This window comes from Rutidosis leptorrhynchoides, chromosome 2, assembly GCF_046630445.1.
Source record: "Rutidosis leptorrhynchoides isolate AG116_Rl617_1_P2 chromosome 2, CSIRO_AGI_Rlap_v1, whole genome shotgun sequence".
Taxonomy (NCBI): domain Eukaryota; kingdom Viridiplantae; phylum Streptophyta; class Magnoliopsida; order Asterales; family Asteraceae; genus Rutidosis; species Rutidosis leptorrhynchoides.
In genome coordinates, this window is record NC_092334.1 from 150,386,095 (window position 1) to 150,403,514 (window position 17,420).

At 36.2% G+C, this 17,420-nt stretch overlaps 1 long non-coding RNA gene across 1 annotated transcript; it reads right to left on the reverse strand.

The window, feature by feature from the left end:
• Positions 1-913: 913 nt before the first annotated feature.
• On the reverse strand, positions 914-15,818 carry LOC139891497 (uncharacterized). Its single transcript, XR_011773686.1, has 3 exons — positions 15,698-15,818; positions 15,162-15,214; positions 914-1,290 (listed from the first exon to the last, which is right to left on the reverse strand). It is a non-coding gene; the product is annotated as an uncharacterized lncRNA (long non-coding RNA).
• Between the last annotated feature and the right edge of the window lie 1,602 nt (positions 15,819-17,420).

Here is a 17,420-nt window from a genome sequence, read left to right on the forward strand (position 1 = left end):
CAGCTGAGAGTCAAGGAAACCGATGTTTCTAAGACTGCTTTTCGAACTCGATAGGGACATTATAAGTTCCTTGGCATGCCTTTTGGTTTAACCAATGCGCCTACCGTATTCATGGATCTTATGAACCGTGTATGCAAGCCTTATATTGAAAAGTTCATGATCTTCTTTATCGATGACATTTTAATCTACTCCATGAACTAGAAAGAGCATGAACAACATTTGCGATTGATTCTAGAGCTCTCAAAGAAGGAACAACTCTATGCTAACTTCTCTAAGTGTGAATTTTGGCTGTGAACTGTACAATTCCTCGGACATGTAGTTGATTGTGAAGGAATACATGTCGATCCAGCAAAGATCTCCGCTATTCAAAACTGGGAAGTTCCTAAGAGTGCGAAGCATATTCTCCAATTTTTGGGACTTGCTGGTTGTTACTGAAGATTCATCAAGGATTTTTCTATTCTAGCCAAACCTCTTACCAAGCTAACTCATAAGGGGAAGAAGTTTGAGTGGTCTGAAGAAGAGGAATCTGCTTTCAAGATTCTGAAGGATAAATTGACCACAGCCCCGATTCTGTCATTACCTAAAGGTACTGACGATTTTGTAGTCTATTGTGATGCCTCGAATCAAGGTTTCGGATGTGTTTTGTTGCAATGTGAAAAGGTTATTGCTTATGCATCTAGACAGTTGAAGAAACATGAGAAGAACTATACCAAACATGACCTGGAATTAGGAGTCGTGGTATTTGCACTAAAGATGTGGAGACATTACCTCTATGGGGTTAGAATCACGGTGTATACTGATCATAAAAATCTTCAACATATCTGTAACAACCCAACCCAACCCAATATCCAAACAAACACGCGAACTAATTTTTTTTTTATACAGTATGGGTGCGCGGCGCGCAACACCCTAAGGTGCGCGGCGCGCACAAGCCCAGTTCAGTTCTGTCCGGTTTTGTCAATTTTCAATTAAAGATCTCCCACTTCCCGACATATTTAGACGAAACGCTTTTCACAATATGTTATAATGGTTAAAACTCACACGATTCAATAATAAAATAAGTTTTACGAAACCGGGCCCACATATGCCGTAATACGAGTTTCGTACAAAAATATGAGTTTCGACCACACTAGTTTAAATTCCAAACGACACTATGAGCATGGTGTTTGGGGGTTAAACTACCCAAATCTCGGTCAAACTCCAAAAGCTATAACATCCAAAAGCGTCCCCTAACAAACAAGCGGGATCTCTAATCCATACGAATGCCCTTACCCTTGTCTCCGCCGGAGCCTATAAAAATATAAACAACCAGAGGGTAAGCAAAGCTTAGTGAATGCAATAATTATACCCATATATATAATATACCTACTTGCAATCACTTACACACATACCGTGAAATGTCCCGTTCTTATTGATTAAAAACGTTCCATATTAATTGATTTCGTTGTGAGGTTTTGACCTCTATATGAGACGTTTTTCAAAGACTGCATTCATTTTTAAAACAAACCATAACCTTTATTTCATAAATAAAGGTTTAAAAAGCTTTACGTAGATTATCAAATAATGATAATCTAAAATATCCTGTTTACACACGACCATTACATAATGGTTTACAATACAAATATGTTACATCGAAATCAGTTTCTTGAATGCAGTTTTTACACAGTATCATACAAACATGGACTCCAAATCTTGTCCTTATTTTAGTATGCAACAGCGGAAGCTCTTAGTATTCACCTGAGAATAAACATGCTTTAAACGTCAACAAAAATGTTGGTGAGTTATAGGTTTAACCTATATATATCAAATTGTAACAATAGACCACAAAATTTCATATTTCAATATACATCCCATACATAGAGATAAAAATCATTCATATGGTGAACACCTGGTAACCGACATTAACAAGATGCATATATAAGAATATCCCCATCATTCCGGGACACCCTTCGGATATGATATAAATTTCGAAGTACTAAAGCATCCGATACTTTGGATGGGGTTTGTTAGGCCCAATAGATCTTTCTTTAGGATTCGCGTTAATTAGGGTGTCTGTTCCCTAATTCTTAGATTACCAGACTTAATAAAAAGGGGCATATTCGATTTTGAAAATTCAACCATAGAATGTAGTTTCACGTACTTGTGTCTATTTTGTAAATCATTTATAAAACCTGCATGTATTCTCATCCCAAAAATATTAGATTTTAAAAGTGGGACTATAACTCACTTTCACAGATTTTTTACTTCGTCGAGAAGTAAGACTTGGCCACTGTTGATTCACGAACCTATAACAATATATACATATATATTAAAGTATGTTCAAAATATATTTACAACACTTTTAATATATTTTGATGTTTTAAGTTTATTAAGTCAGCTGTCCTCGTTAGTAACCTACAACTAGTTGTCCACAGTTAGATGTACAGAAATAAATCGATAAATATTATCTTGAATCAATCCACGACCCAGTGTATACGTATCTCAGTATTGATCACAACTTAAACTATATATATTTTGGAATCAACCTCAACCCTGTATAGCTAACTCCAACATTCACATATAGAGTGTCTATGGTTGTTCCGAAATATATATAGATGTGTCGACATGATAGGTCAAAACATTGTATACGTGTCTATGGCATCTCAAGATTACATAATATACTATACAAGTTGATTAAGTTATGGTTGGAATAGATTTGTTACCAATTTTCAGGTAGCTAAAATGAGAAAAATTATCCAATCTTGTTTTACCCATAACTTCTTCATTTTAAATCCGTTTTGAGTGAATCAAATTGCTATGGTTTCATATTGAACTCTATTTTATGAATATAAATAGAAAAAGTATAGGTTTATAGTCGTAAAAATAAGTTACAAGTCGTTTTTGTAAAGGTAGTCATTTCAGTCGAAAGAACGACGTCTAGATGACCATTTTAGAAAACATACTTCCACTTTGAGTTTAACCATAATTTTTGGATATAGTTTCATGTTCATAATAAAAATCATTTTCTCAGAATAACAACTTTTAAATCAAAGTTTATCATAGTTTTTAATTAACTAACCTAAAACAGCCCGCGGTGTTACTACGACGGCGTAAATCCGGTTTTACGGTGTTTTTCGTGTTTCCAGGTTTTAAATCATTAAGTTAGCATATGATATAGATATAGAACATGTGTTTAGTTAATTTTAAAAGTCAAGTTAGAAGGATTAACTTTTGTTTGCGAACAAGTTTAGAATTAACTAAACTATGTTCTAGTGATTACGAGTTTAAACCTTCGAATAAGATAGTTTTATATATATGAATCGAATGATGTTATGAACATCATTACTACCTCAAGTTAAGTAGGTAAACCTACTGGAAGTGACAAGAAATGATCTAGCTTCAAAGGATCTTGGATGGCTTGAAAGTTCTTGAAGTAGGATCATGACACAAAAACAAGTTCAAGTACGATTTTTACTCGAATTAAGATAGTTTATAGTTATAGAAATTGAATCAAAGTTTGAATATGAATATTACCTTGAATAAGAAAGATAACATACTGTATATAACAAAGGTTTCTTGATCTTAGATGATTACTTGGAATGGATTAGAAAGCTTGGAAGTAAATTAGTAAACTTGAAGGGATTTTTGAAGTGTTCATGAAGTGTTCTTCCTATGATGATTATAGCTTGATTCTTGAAGTGATTTTTGATGAAGATGATGATTAACTACAGGAAAAATACATTCATAATAGTGTGTGTGTGTTGAGAGAGAATTAGAAAGAGAATTGGAAGTGAAATGGAGTGAATGATGAGTGGTAATTGGTGAGTGGTGAGTGGGGTTAAAAGGAGTTCTAGTTAGTTGACTAGCTCACGGTAGAAGTTAAAATTGATTAGTCATACATGACATAATCAAGAGTGGAATCTCATGCTAGTTCCTATTGGTATATACCCATAGTAAGTACGTTTTGAAGCTGTGTATAATACGGGTAAGAATACGACTAGAATTCTTGATGAAAGAAAAGAATGGGAAAGTAACTGTAACCATTTTCATTAAGTATGAGTGTTTTGATATATGTCTTGAAGTCTTCCAAAAGTATTTTAATACATCTAAATACACTACATGTATATACATTTTAACTGAGTCGTTAAGTCATCGTTAGTCGTTACATGTAAGTGTTGTTTTGAAACCTTTAAGTTAACGATCTCAATTATTATTGTTAACCCATTGTTTATTATATCTAATGAGATGTTAAATTATTATATTATCATGATATTATGATATATTAATATATCTTAATATGATATATATAAATTTAAATGTCGTTACAACGATAATCGTTACATATATGTCTCGTTTCGAAATCCTTAAGTTAGTAGTCTTGTTTATATGTATATAACTCATTGTTAATATACTTATGGAGATACTTACTTATCATAATCTCTTGTTAACCATATGTATATCCATATATATATCGTCATGTCATTTTTACAAGTTTTAACGTTCGTGAATCGCCGGTCAACTTGGGTGGTCAATTGTCTATATGAAACATATTTCAATTAATCAAGTCTTAACAAGTTTGATTGCTTAACATGTTGGAAATATTTAATCATGTAAATATCAATCTCAATTAATATATATAAACATAGAAAAGTTCGGGTCACTACATACCGCATACACGCTAGCAATACAATTAGCATATCATCACAAGTACGAAGCTAATAATCTCCAACAACCCGCAACTAGTGTAATCAATAACATATAATCGACATAATACAATATTCTACAATACAATACCCAACCATGGTTAACCATTCTCGCGTCATGGTGCTACCGGCTCTTTGGTTCACACCATACGCTTCGGTTATTATGCTACCGGCTCTTTGGTTCACATCACAACCCGAGTCATACTCGCGTTAAAGTGCTACTGGCTCTTTGGTTCACACTCTAACAACTCGTGCTGTAGTGCTACCAGCTCTTTGGTTCACACTACAACACACGTACTATGACGCTACCGGCTCTTTGGTTCACATCATAGCACAATCGCACATACTATGGCACTACCAGCTCTTTGGTTCATACCATAGCATACAAATAAATACATTATATACATACGCATATAATCATTCCACTCACCTTAATGCCTTCGGTGAATGTTTTATACTTTCGCAAGCTTCAAGGCAAAGTACCTAATACAATAAGTACTTGATCAACACACAAACTAGTTGGACTAAATACCAACAACTTACACATGTGCATTTAATGACTTAATACATTAAATGCCCCATTTTCACCAAAACCGTACACTAAATGTCAAGACCACCACATATCACTAAAAGCTAGTGATTAAGGTCCAACAACACTAACTAATACATAATTAGGGTATTTCATACCCATCTTTCTCAATTAGGTCAATTATTACCCATTTGACCACTTTAAGGTCTACACACCCATTTACTAAACATCTAGGTGTGCTAGTAATTAACTAACCAATTTAGGCTCATAAACCCCAATTAACACTTTGAAGCCCTAGGGTAGTCATTCTTGAGTCCTCATGGCTCAATCTTACCCAAAAATACCCAAAATCACCAAATATGGGTTTTATGTTCTTCATTTACCCAAACCCTAACCCATACATAAATCAAAGTAAGAAAAACAAAGTTAGAACATACCACTACAACCAAAACGTAGCTAGAGAGGAGATAAACAACTTTATAACTCGAGCTTAGACTCAAAACTAGCTCTTTCTTCCTTTGTTTGAGCTTTCTCACACAAGAATCTCACTCTCTCTCTCTAAAATTGAAGTGGATAGGATAAGGTTGTTGGAATTGGAGTGAATGTCACCCCAAGATCTGATCTATTGGCGTTAACTCGTCCACAAGTGAAATTACTAAAAATTCCTTCAAAATATCTGATTAAAAAAGGAACAGAATTCGGCTACAGTGAAGAGTGCGCCACGCGCACCCCTATGTTGTGCGCTGAGCGCACCAAGCTCAGATCATTCTCTGACCTCTGTTTAAATAAAAAAGGTCACCCACACTTCATGTACTCTATATACATCTCTGTTTAATAAATATTAAGGTCTTACAACTCTCCCCCACTTGAATCGGAGCGTGTCCTCGCGATCCAAGCCGCATGACAAGAGGGAAGGTAAACCAACACGAACTCTTCGGGCTCCCAAGTAAACTCGGAACCTTTACTACGATGCCATTGAACCTTAAACGTTCTCACCTCTTTATTTCTCAACCTTTTGACCTTCTCATCGAGTATAGCAATCGGCTCCTCAATATACTCTAACTTATTGTTTAGCTCATGTAGTGACCCGAACTTTTCCATGTTTATATATATTAAATGAAATTTTTATTTACATGATTAAGTGTTTCCAACATGTTAAGCAATCAAACTTGTTAAGACTTGATTAAGTGAAATAGATTTCATATAGACAATTGACCACCCAAGTTGACCGGTGATTCATGAACGTTAAAGCTAGTAAAAACTATATGATGTTATATATATGGACATACATATATATATATAGTTAACATGGTATTATGATAAGTAAACATATCATTAAGTATATTAACAATGAACTACATATGTAAAAACAAGACTACTAACTTAAGGATTTCGAAACGAGGCATATATGTAACGATTATCGTTGTAACGACATTTAATTGTATATATATCATATTAAGATATATTAATACATCATAATATCATGATAATGTAATAATTTAGCATCTCATTTGATATAATAAACAATGGGTTAACAACACTTAACATGATCATAACCTAAAGGCTTCAAAACAACATTTACATGTAACGACTAACGATGATTTAACGACTCAGTTAAAATGTATATACATGTAGTGTTTTAATAGGTATTCATTCATTTTTGAAAGACTTCAAGATACTTATCAAAATACTTCTACTTAACAAAAATGCTTACAATTACATCCTTGTTCAATTTCATCAACAATTCTACTCGTATGCACCCGTATTCGTACTTGTACAATACACAGCTTTTAAATGTATGTACTATTGGTATATACACTCCAATGATTAGATCTTAGCAGCCCATGTGAGTTACCTAACACATGTGGGAACCATCATTTGGCAACTAGCATGAAATATCTCATAAAATTACAAAAATATTAGTAATCGTTCATGATTTATTTACAAGTAAAGAAAATTACACATCCTTTATATCTAATCCATATACCAACGACCAAAAACACCTACAAACACTTTCATTCTTCAATTTTCTTCATCTAATTGATCTCTCTCAAGTTCTATCTTCAAGTTCTAAGTGTTCTTCATAAATTCTATAAGTTCTAGTTTCATAAAATCAAGAATACTTCCAAGTTTGCTAGCTTACTTTCAATAAGATAATACTCATATTTAAACTTTGATTCAATTTCTATAACTATAACAATCTTATTTCAAGTGGAAATCTTACTTGAACTTGTTTTCGTGTCATGATTCTGCTTCAAGAACTTTCAAGCCATCCAAGGATCCTTTAAAGCTAGATCTATTTTTCTCATTTCCAGTAGGTTTACCTACTAAAATTATGGTAGTAATGATGTTCATAATATCATTCGATTCATACATATAAAACTATCTTATTCGAAGATTTAAACTTGTAATCACTAGAACATAGTTTAGTTAATTCTAAACTTGTTCGCAAATAAAGTTAATCCTTCTAACTTGACTTTTAAAATCAACTAAACACATATTATATATATATATATATATATATATATATATATATATATATATATATATATATATATATATATATATATATATATATATATATATATATATATATATGATATGCTAACTTAATAATTTAAAACTTGGAAACACGAAAAACACCGTAAAACCGGACATACGCCGTCGTAGTAACACCGCGGGTTGTTTTGGGTTTGATAATTAAAAACTATGATAAACTTTGATTTAAAAGTTTTTCTTCTGGGAAAATGATTTTTCTTATGAACATGAAACTATATCCAAAAATCATGGTTAAACTCAAAGTGGAAGTATGTTTTTCAAAATGGTCATCAAGACGTCGTTCTTTCGACTGAAATGACTACCTCTTACAAAAATGACTTGTAACTTATATTTTTGACTATAAACCTATAATTTTTCTGTTTAGATTCATAAAATAGAGTTCAATATGAAACCATAGCAATTTGATTCACTCAAAACGGATTTAAAACGAAGAAGTTATGGGTAAAACAAGATTGGATATTTTTTTGATTGTTGTAGCTACGGGAAATATTGTAACAATTCTATACAAATCATATCCTAGCTAACTTATATTGTATTATACATGTATTCTAATATATTATGTAATATTGGGATACCATAGACACGTATGCAAATGTTTTAACATATCATATCGACCCATATATATATATATATTATTTGGAACAACCATAGACACTCTATATGCAGTAATGTTGGAGTTTGCTATATACAGGGTTGAGGTTGATTCCAAAAATATATATACTTTGAGTTGTGATCTAGCCTGAAATGTATATACACTAGGTCGTGGATTGATTCAAGATAATATATATCGATTTATTTATGTACATCTAACTATGGACAACTAGTTGTAGGTTACTAACGAGGACAGCTGACTTAATAAACTTATAACAGTAAAACGTATTAAAAATATTGTAAATATATTTTGAACATACTTTGATATATATGTACATATTTGTTATAGGTTCGTGAATCGACCAGTGTCCAAGTCTTACTTCCCGACGAAGTAAAAATCTGTGAAAGTGAGTTATAGTCCCACTTTTAAAATCTAATATTTTGGGATGAGAATACATGCAATTTTATAAATGTTTTACGAAATAGACACAAGTAAATGAAACTACATTATATGGGTGAATGATCGAAGCCGAATATGCCCCTTTTAAGCTTGGTAGCCTAAGAATTTGGGAACAGACCCCCAAATTGACGCGAATCCTAAATATAGATCTATCAGGCCCAACAAGCCCCATTCTAGAATTTGGAATGCTTTAGTACTTTGAAATTATCATATTCGATGGGTGTCCCAGAATGATGGGGATATTCTATATGCATCTTGTTAATGTCGGTTACCAGGTGTTCACCATATGAATGAATTTTATCTCTATGTATGGGATGTATATTGAAATATGAAATCTTGTGGTCTATTATTATGATTTGATAATATATAGGTTAAACCTATAACTCACCAACATTTTTGTTAACGTTTTAAGCATGTTTATTCTCAGGTGATTATTAAGAGCTTCCGCTGTTGCATAATAAAATAAGGACAAGATTTGGAGTCCATGCTTGTATGATATTATGTAAAAACTGCATTCAAGAAACTTATTTTTGATGTAATATATTCTTATTGTAAACCATTATGTAATGGTCGTGTGTAAACGGTATATTTTAGATTATCATTATTTGATAATCTACGTAATTTTTTTTAAACTTTATCGATAAAATAAAGGTTATGGTTGTTTTAAAAATAAATGCAGTCTTTGAAAAACATCTCATATAGAAGTCAAAACCTCAAAACGAAATAAATTAATATGGAACGTTTATAATCAATATGAACTGGACATTTCAGCTCAATCTCGTCTAAAGGCACCCATGATGAATCATCCGCAAGACACTTACGGAGATGGGAAACATGAAATGTGTTATGGATCCTGGCAAGCTCTTCGGGTAATTCCAAACGATACGCAACTTCACCAACATGAGCTAAAATTTTAAAAGGACCAATAAACTGAGGAGCTAACTTTCCCCGTTTTCGAAACCGAATAACACCTTTCCATGGCAAAACTTTAAGCATCACCATGTCACCTTTTTGGAACTCAATTTGTCGTCTACGCTTATCAGCATAAGATTTTTGTCTATCTTGGGCCTTTTTCAAATGAGTCTGAATCATATCAATCTTGCTATTCGTCTCTAAAACCAAATCGGTACTCCCAATTTCTCTTTGACCCACTTCGCCCCAACAAATCGAAGTTCGGCATCTCCGCCCATAAAGCATCTCGTAAGGTGGCATCCCGATACTAGTATGATAACTATTATTGTACGAGAATTCCACCAAAGGTAAGTGCTCATCCCAACTACCACCGAAATCAATAATACACGCCCGTAACATATCCTCCAAAGTTTGATTCGTACGTTCGGTTTGACCATCCGTTTGAGGATGATATGCTGTGCTCAATTTCAATTGTGTACCCATATCTTCATGAAACTTCTCCCAAAACCGAGATGTGAAACGGGTATCTCGATCCGAAATAATTGATATAGGAACCCCATGCCTTGATATCACTTCCTTGATAAACAACTTAGCCAAAGTCTCCGACGATATAGCTTCCTGAATGGGAAGAAACAAGGCACTTTTCGTCAATCGATCAACTATTACCCAAATCGAGTCAAATTGGGTTCTCGCCGTTTTTGGTAACTTTGTGATGAAATCCATGGTAATGTGCTCCTATTTCCATTTCAGAATTTCTAACGGTTGTAACTTACCATATGGCTTTTGGTGTTCGGCTTTCACTTGCAAACACGTGGCGCATTGTTCAACATACTTAACAACATCACGTTTCATGCCCGGCCACCAATACTCTCTCTTCAAATCAAGATACATTTTCGTTGCGCCCGGGTGAATGGAATACCTTGACTTATGTGCTTCATCAAGTAGCACTCGTCGATGATCACCCATTTTAGGCAGCCACACCCTTCCTTGAAAAGATAACAAACCATGCGGACCTAAGGTAATAAATTCCGTTTGTCCCACGATTCGTTCCTCATGCTTATTGTTAACAAAAGCTTCGATTTGAGTCTCGCCAAGCTTTACAAGAAAATCGTTAGTAATAATCATGCCTAATGATCCTACTCGTATCGCCGGATGTTGACACTTTCGACTTAACACATCCGCGACCACATTCGCCTTACTCGGATGATAAAGTATTCCACAATTATAGTCTTTCACCACATCCATCCATCTATGTTGACGATAATTCAAATCTCGTTGATCGAAAAGGTGTTTCAAACTCTTGTGATCCGAATAAATCGTACACTTGACACCATACAAGTAATGGCGCCAAATTTTCAATGCATGAACAACCGCCGCCAACTCAAGATCATGAGTCGGATATCTCATTTCGTGTTCCTTTAATTGTCGAGAGGCATAAGCGATGACTTTACCTCTTTGCATTAGAACACACCCGAGCCCATTTAAAGAAGCATCACAATAAACCGTCATGTCTTCCACCCCTTCCGACAATACTAACACCGGAGCTCGACACAACTTTTCTTTTAACAATTGAAAATCAATTTCTTGCTCGTTCTCCCAATTAAATCTCGTGTTCTTTCTCGTCAACTTCGTCAATGAAGAAGCGATCTTAGAAAAGTCTTGGATAAACCGACGATAATAACCGGCCAATCCGAGAAAACTTTGGATTTCCGTAGGCGTAGTCGGTCGTCCCCAACTCTTTACCGTCTCAATCTTCCCCAGATCTACTTGAATACCTTCTTTGTTCACAATATGACCAAGGAATTGAACTTCCCTTAGCCAAAATTCACATTTGGAGAATTTTACATACAACTTCTCCTTCCGCAACGTCTTCAACACACCACGCAAATGATGTTCATGTTCCTTCATACTCTTCGAATAGACAAGTATGTCGTCAATGAACACAATCACCGACTTGTCCAACATAGGTTGGCACACTCGGTTCATAAGATCCATGAATGCCGCCGGTGCATTCGTAAGACCAAAAGACATAACTACAAACTCGAAATGCCCATAACGCGTTTGAAAAGCCGTTTTCTCAATATCTTCCTCACGGACTCGCATTTGGTGATAGCCGGACCGTAAGTCGATTTTAGAAAAGTAAGTCGCGCCTTGGAGTTGATCAAACAAATCATCAATCCTAGGCAATGGATAACGATTCTTTATTGTCACCTTGTTCAACTCACGATAATCAAAGCACATCCGCATACTACCATCCTTCTTCTTCACGAATAAAACTGGAGCGCCCCATGGTGAAGCACTCGGTCGAATAAAACCCTTTTCAAGCAACTCTTGGGTTTGATTTAACAACTCTTGCATCTCCGTTGGTGCTAAACGATAAGGAGTTTTAGCAATGAGAGTAGCTCTCGGAACCAACTCAATGCGAAATTCATCTTGTCTTTCCACCGGAACACCCGGTAATTCATCCGGAAAAACGTCTTCAAATTTAATAACCACCGGAATTTCACGAATGGATGGTGGCTCTTCACGAGTATCAACTACATGAGTAAGAAAAGCCATGCTGCCACTAACAAGAAAATGACGTGCCCGTGCATAAGTGCATAATGGCACAAGTCTTCTTCGTCTCTCACCGTGAATAATTAACTCTCCCCCACTTGGGGTCTTCACACGAATAGATTTTTCATGGCATGCAATATCGGCTCTATAACGATCGAGCCAATCCATACCAACAACAATATCGTATTCACCCAAGGTCATCGGGATAAGATCAATTTTAAACGTTTCGGTACCAAACACAATATCACAATCGTTACAAACATCAACCCCTAGCACCGTCTTACCATCCGCTATTTCAACTTCTACCGAATGACTCAACTTAGCTAGCGGTTTATCAAGCTTAGACACGAATCTTGGAGAAACAAATGATAAATTAGCACCACTATCAAATAGGATCCTTGCCGGATTAGAGTTAACCATGAAAGTACTTGAGACAACTTCGTTTGATTGTTTGGCCTCATCATGGGTCATTAAGTAATTTCGTCCCCTCGCCGTCCCCGCCACCTTTTCTAGCTTCTTAACATGATCACCCCTCAAATCGGGACATTCCGTCCTTCGGTGACCCTCTTTATTACAATTAAAACAAACGATTTTGTTGGAAGATGAGTTCTTACAATCATGGGCTAAGTGCCCTTGTCGACCACAATTGTAGCACGTGGGTCCAAAACTCTTAGAAGCCCCCTTTCTCACACTACCGACGCTCTCGGTCACACTCTTGCTCTTCTTGTTCGAGTGGCTAGTAGCTTCAAATTTTCGTTTGCCAAAGGTGAAGTCACTCTTTCTTGGAGAAAGCGACTCAAAACCCTTAGCGATATCAAACAATTCATCAAAAGTCTTCACCGAATTCCTACTAATCCTTTCTTGATAGTTATCATTCAAGGTTCGGTAGAAATCTTCTTTCAACATATGATCATTCCCGTCATACTCCGAGCAAAATTGGGTCTTTGATAAGAAAGTGGACTTGAGAGTGTTCAAATCCATTGACCCTAGCCTTAAAGTACGTAACTCGTCCTTAAGCTTTGAAAGATCGGCCGAAGTTCGGTACTCCTTGAAAAATTCTTCTTTAAACTCGTCCCACGTCAAACTCATACTTTGTTCTTCACCATAAAGTTGGATTTTCGCGTCCCACCACAACTTGGCATCACCCCTCATCATGCTACTACCAAACCTCGTCTTTTTATCGAGAGGGCACTCACTAGTACGAAAAGCCCCCTTCATATCGAAGATCCATCGAGCACTCTTGAGTGGGTCTCGTTCACCTTCAAAGGTGGGAGGTTGAGCTTCTTTGAAGTTTTTGTAGTGGAAGTCTCGCCTTCCAACGTTATCCTCTTTAAGAACAATCTTAACTTGTTCCTTGACTAAATTAACTACTTGTTCGTCAATCAAATCCAAGAACATCTTCTTAACATCCTCTAGGAAGGCCGTATGATGCCTTTGCATAATGGCCTCAACCTTGGCCGTAAACTCGACATCCTCTCTCGTACCCCCTTCATTGTTCTCGAGTACGTTTCTCGTCTTCATACTATAAAACGGAAATAGGTTAAACAATGAAATGAAAAGACGTAACTTAAAGCATATATGTACATCTCACACCGCCCCATCTTGCTCAACAATCATCGTACATCACTTGTTTGACACGATTTGAACCCGTAACAATGGTAGCTAATCATTGTTACGCGAGCACATCGCATTAACTCGCTAGTACAACGTCTATCTCGCTTGATGATTGCAAATACAACACAAAACAATTAGCGCATAGTTAGTTCACCTAGCCCTAGGCACTAACCAATTCCCGGTCCGACCCGTCTCCTACAAGTCTCGCATAACGCGCATATACAATAAAGTCTAAGTCTAGGCACCTATCTCAAGTCACCTAAATCCCTTAGACCATACTCTGATACCAATTGTAACAACCCAACCCAATATCCAAACAAACACGCGAACTAATTTTTTTTTCTGTCCGGTTTTGTCAATTTTCAATTAAAGATCTCCCACTTCCTGACATATTTAGACGAAACGCTTTTCACAACATGTTATAATAGTTAAAACTCACACGATTCAATAATAAAATAAGTTTTACGAAATCGGGCCCACATATGCCGTAATACGAGTTTCGTACAGAAATATGAGTTTCGACCACACTAGTTTAAATTCCAAATGACACTATGAGCATGGTGTTTGAGGGTTAAACTACCCAAATCTCGGTCAAACTCCAAAAGCTATAACATCCAAAAGCATCCCCTAACAAACAAGCGAGATCTCTAATCCATACGAATGCCCTTACCCTTGTCTCCGCTGGAGCCTATAAAAAGATAAACAACGAGAGGGTAAGCAAAGCTTAGTGAATGCAATAATTATACCCATATATATATATAATATACCTACTTGCAATCACTTACACACATACCGCATACACGCTAGCAATACAATTAGCAAACCATCACAAGTACGAAGCTAATAATCTCCAACAACCCGCAACTAGCGTAATCAATAACATATAATCGACATAATACAATATGCTACAATACAATGCACAACCATGGTTAACCATTCTCGCGTCATGGTGCTACCGGCTCTTTGGTTCACACCATACGCATCGGTTATGATGCTACCAGCTCTTTGGTTCACATCACAACCCGAGTCATACTCGCGTTAAAGTGCTACCGGCTCTTTGGTTCACACTCTAACAACTCGTGATGTAGTGCTACCAGCTCTTTGGTTCACACTACAACACACGTACTATGACGCTACCGGCTCTTTGGTTCACATCTTAGCACAATCGCACATACTATGGCACTACCAGCTCTTTGGTTCATACCATAGCATACAAATAAATACATTCTATACATACGCATATAATCATTCCACTCACCTTAACGCCTTCGGTGAATGTTTTATACTTTCGCAAGCTTCAAGGCAAAGTACCTAATACTATAAGTACTCGATCAACACACAAACTAGTTGGACTAAATACCAACAACTTACACATGTGCATTTAATGACTTAATGCATTAAATGCCCCATTTTCACCAAAACCGTACACTAAATGTCAAGACCACCACATATCATTAAAAGCTAGTGATTAAGGTCCAACAACACTAACTAATACATAATTAGGGTATTTCATACCCATCTTTCTCAATTAGGTCAATTATTACCCATTTGACCATTTTAAGGTCTACACACCCATTTACTAAACATCTAGGTGTGCTAGTAATTAACTAAACAATTTAGGCTCATAAACCCCAATTAACACTTTGAAGCCCTAGGTTAGTCATTCTTGAGTCCTCATGGCTCAATCTTACCCAAGAACACCCAAAATCACCAAATATGGTTTTTATGTTCTTCATTTACCCAAACCCTAACCCATACATAAATCAAAGTAAGAAATTCAAAGTTAGAACATACCACTACAACCAAAACGTAGCTAGAGAGGAGATAAACAACTTTATAACTCGAGCTTAGACTCAAAACTAGATCTTTCTTCCTTTGCTTGAGCTTTCTCACACAAGAATCTCACACTCTCTCTCTAAAATAGAAGTGGGTAGGATAAGGTTGTTGGAATTGGAGTGAATGACACCCCAAGATCTGATCTACTGGCCTTAACTCGTCCACAAGTGAAATTACCAAAAAGCCCTTCAAAATTTCTGATTAAAAAAGGAACAGAATCCGGCTACAGTGAAGAGTGCGCCACGCGCACCCCCATGTGTGCGCTGAGCGCACCAAGCTCAGATCATTCTCTGACCTGACCTCTGTATAAATACACAAGGTCACCCACACTTCATGTATTCTATATACATCTCTGTTTAATAAATATTAGGGTCTTACAATATCTTTAACCAGAAGCAATTAAACATGAGGCAAAGGCGTTGGATTGAGTTATTAAATGACTACGATTGTGAACTTCGATATCATCCTGGCAAGGCGAATGTAGTTGCCGATGCCCTTTGTAGAAAGGATCGTGTCAAACCGATTCGAGTTCGAGCTTTAAATATACGTATTCGTACGAATCTTACATCTTAAATTTGTGAAGCACAACTTGAGGCATTGAAGGAAGAGAATGTCCAACTTGAGGGACTGAAGGGTCTCGAAAAGCAACTTGAACTCAAGGGAACCGGAACAAGGTATTTCAATAACCGAATCTGGGTCCCAATTTTTGGAAATCTCCGAGAACTAGTCTTGGATGAAGCACATAAGACTAGATATTTTATTCACCCAGGCTCCAGTAAAATGTATCACGATGAGAAAGAATTTTATTGGTGGCCTAATCTAAAGTCTGACATTGCTGATTATGTGAGCAAGTGCCTTACTTATCTGAAGGTTAAGGTCGAGCATCAAAAACTGTCTGGTTTACTTCAACAGCCGGATATTCCGCAGTGGAAGTGGGAATTTATCACTCTGGATTTCGTTACTAAGTTGCCCAAGACTTCAAACAGCAACGATACTATTTGGGTCATAGTTGATCGTCTTACTAAATCTGCACATTTCTTACCGATCAAGGAAACTGACAAGATGGAGAAATTATCACAACTCTATATCAAAGAGATTGTCTCACGTCATGGAGTTCCTATCTTAATCATTTCTGATCGCGACAGCCGATTTGTTTCTAGATTCTGGAAAACTTTACAATCTGATCTTGGAACTCAACTCGACATGAGTATAGCTTATCACCCACAAACTGATGGTCAAAGTAAATGAACCATTCAGACGTTGGAAGATATGCTACGTGCTTGCGCTATCAATTTCAGCAAAGGTTGGGATAGACACTTGCCTTTAGCTGAATTTTCATATAACAACAGCTATCACTCAAGTATTAAGGCTGCACCTTTTGAAGCCTTATACGGACAAAAATGTAGATCCCCGTTATGCTGGGATGAATTAGAGGACAGACAGTTAACTGGTCCTGAAATCATTCATGAAACTACCGAAAAGATCGTTCAGATTAAGAAAGGATTAGAGACTGCCCGTAGCCGATAAAAGAGCTATGCTGATAAACATCTGAAAGATTTAGAATTCCAAGTTGGTGATAAAGTCATGTTGAAAGTATCCCCTTGGAAGGGCATCGTTCGTTTTGGTAAGCGAAGCAAATTAAGCCCACGTTATGTTGGACCTTTCAAGATTATTGAAAGAG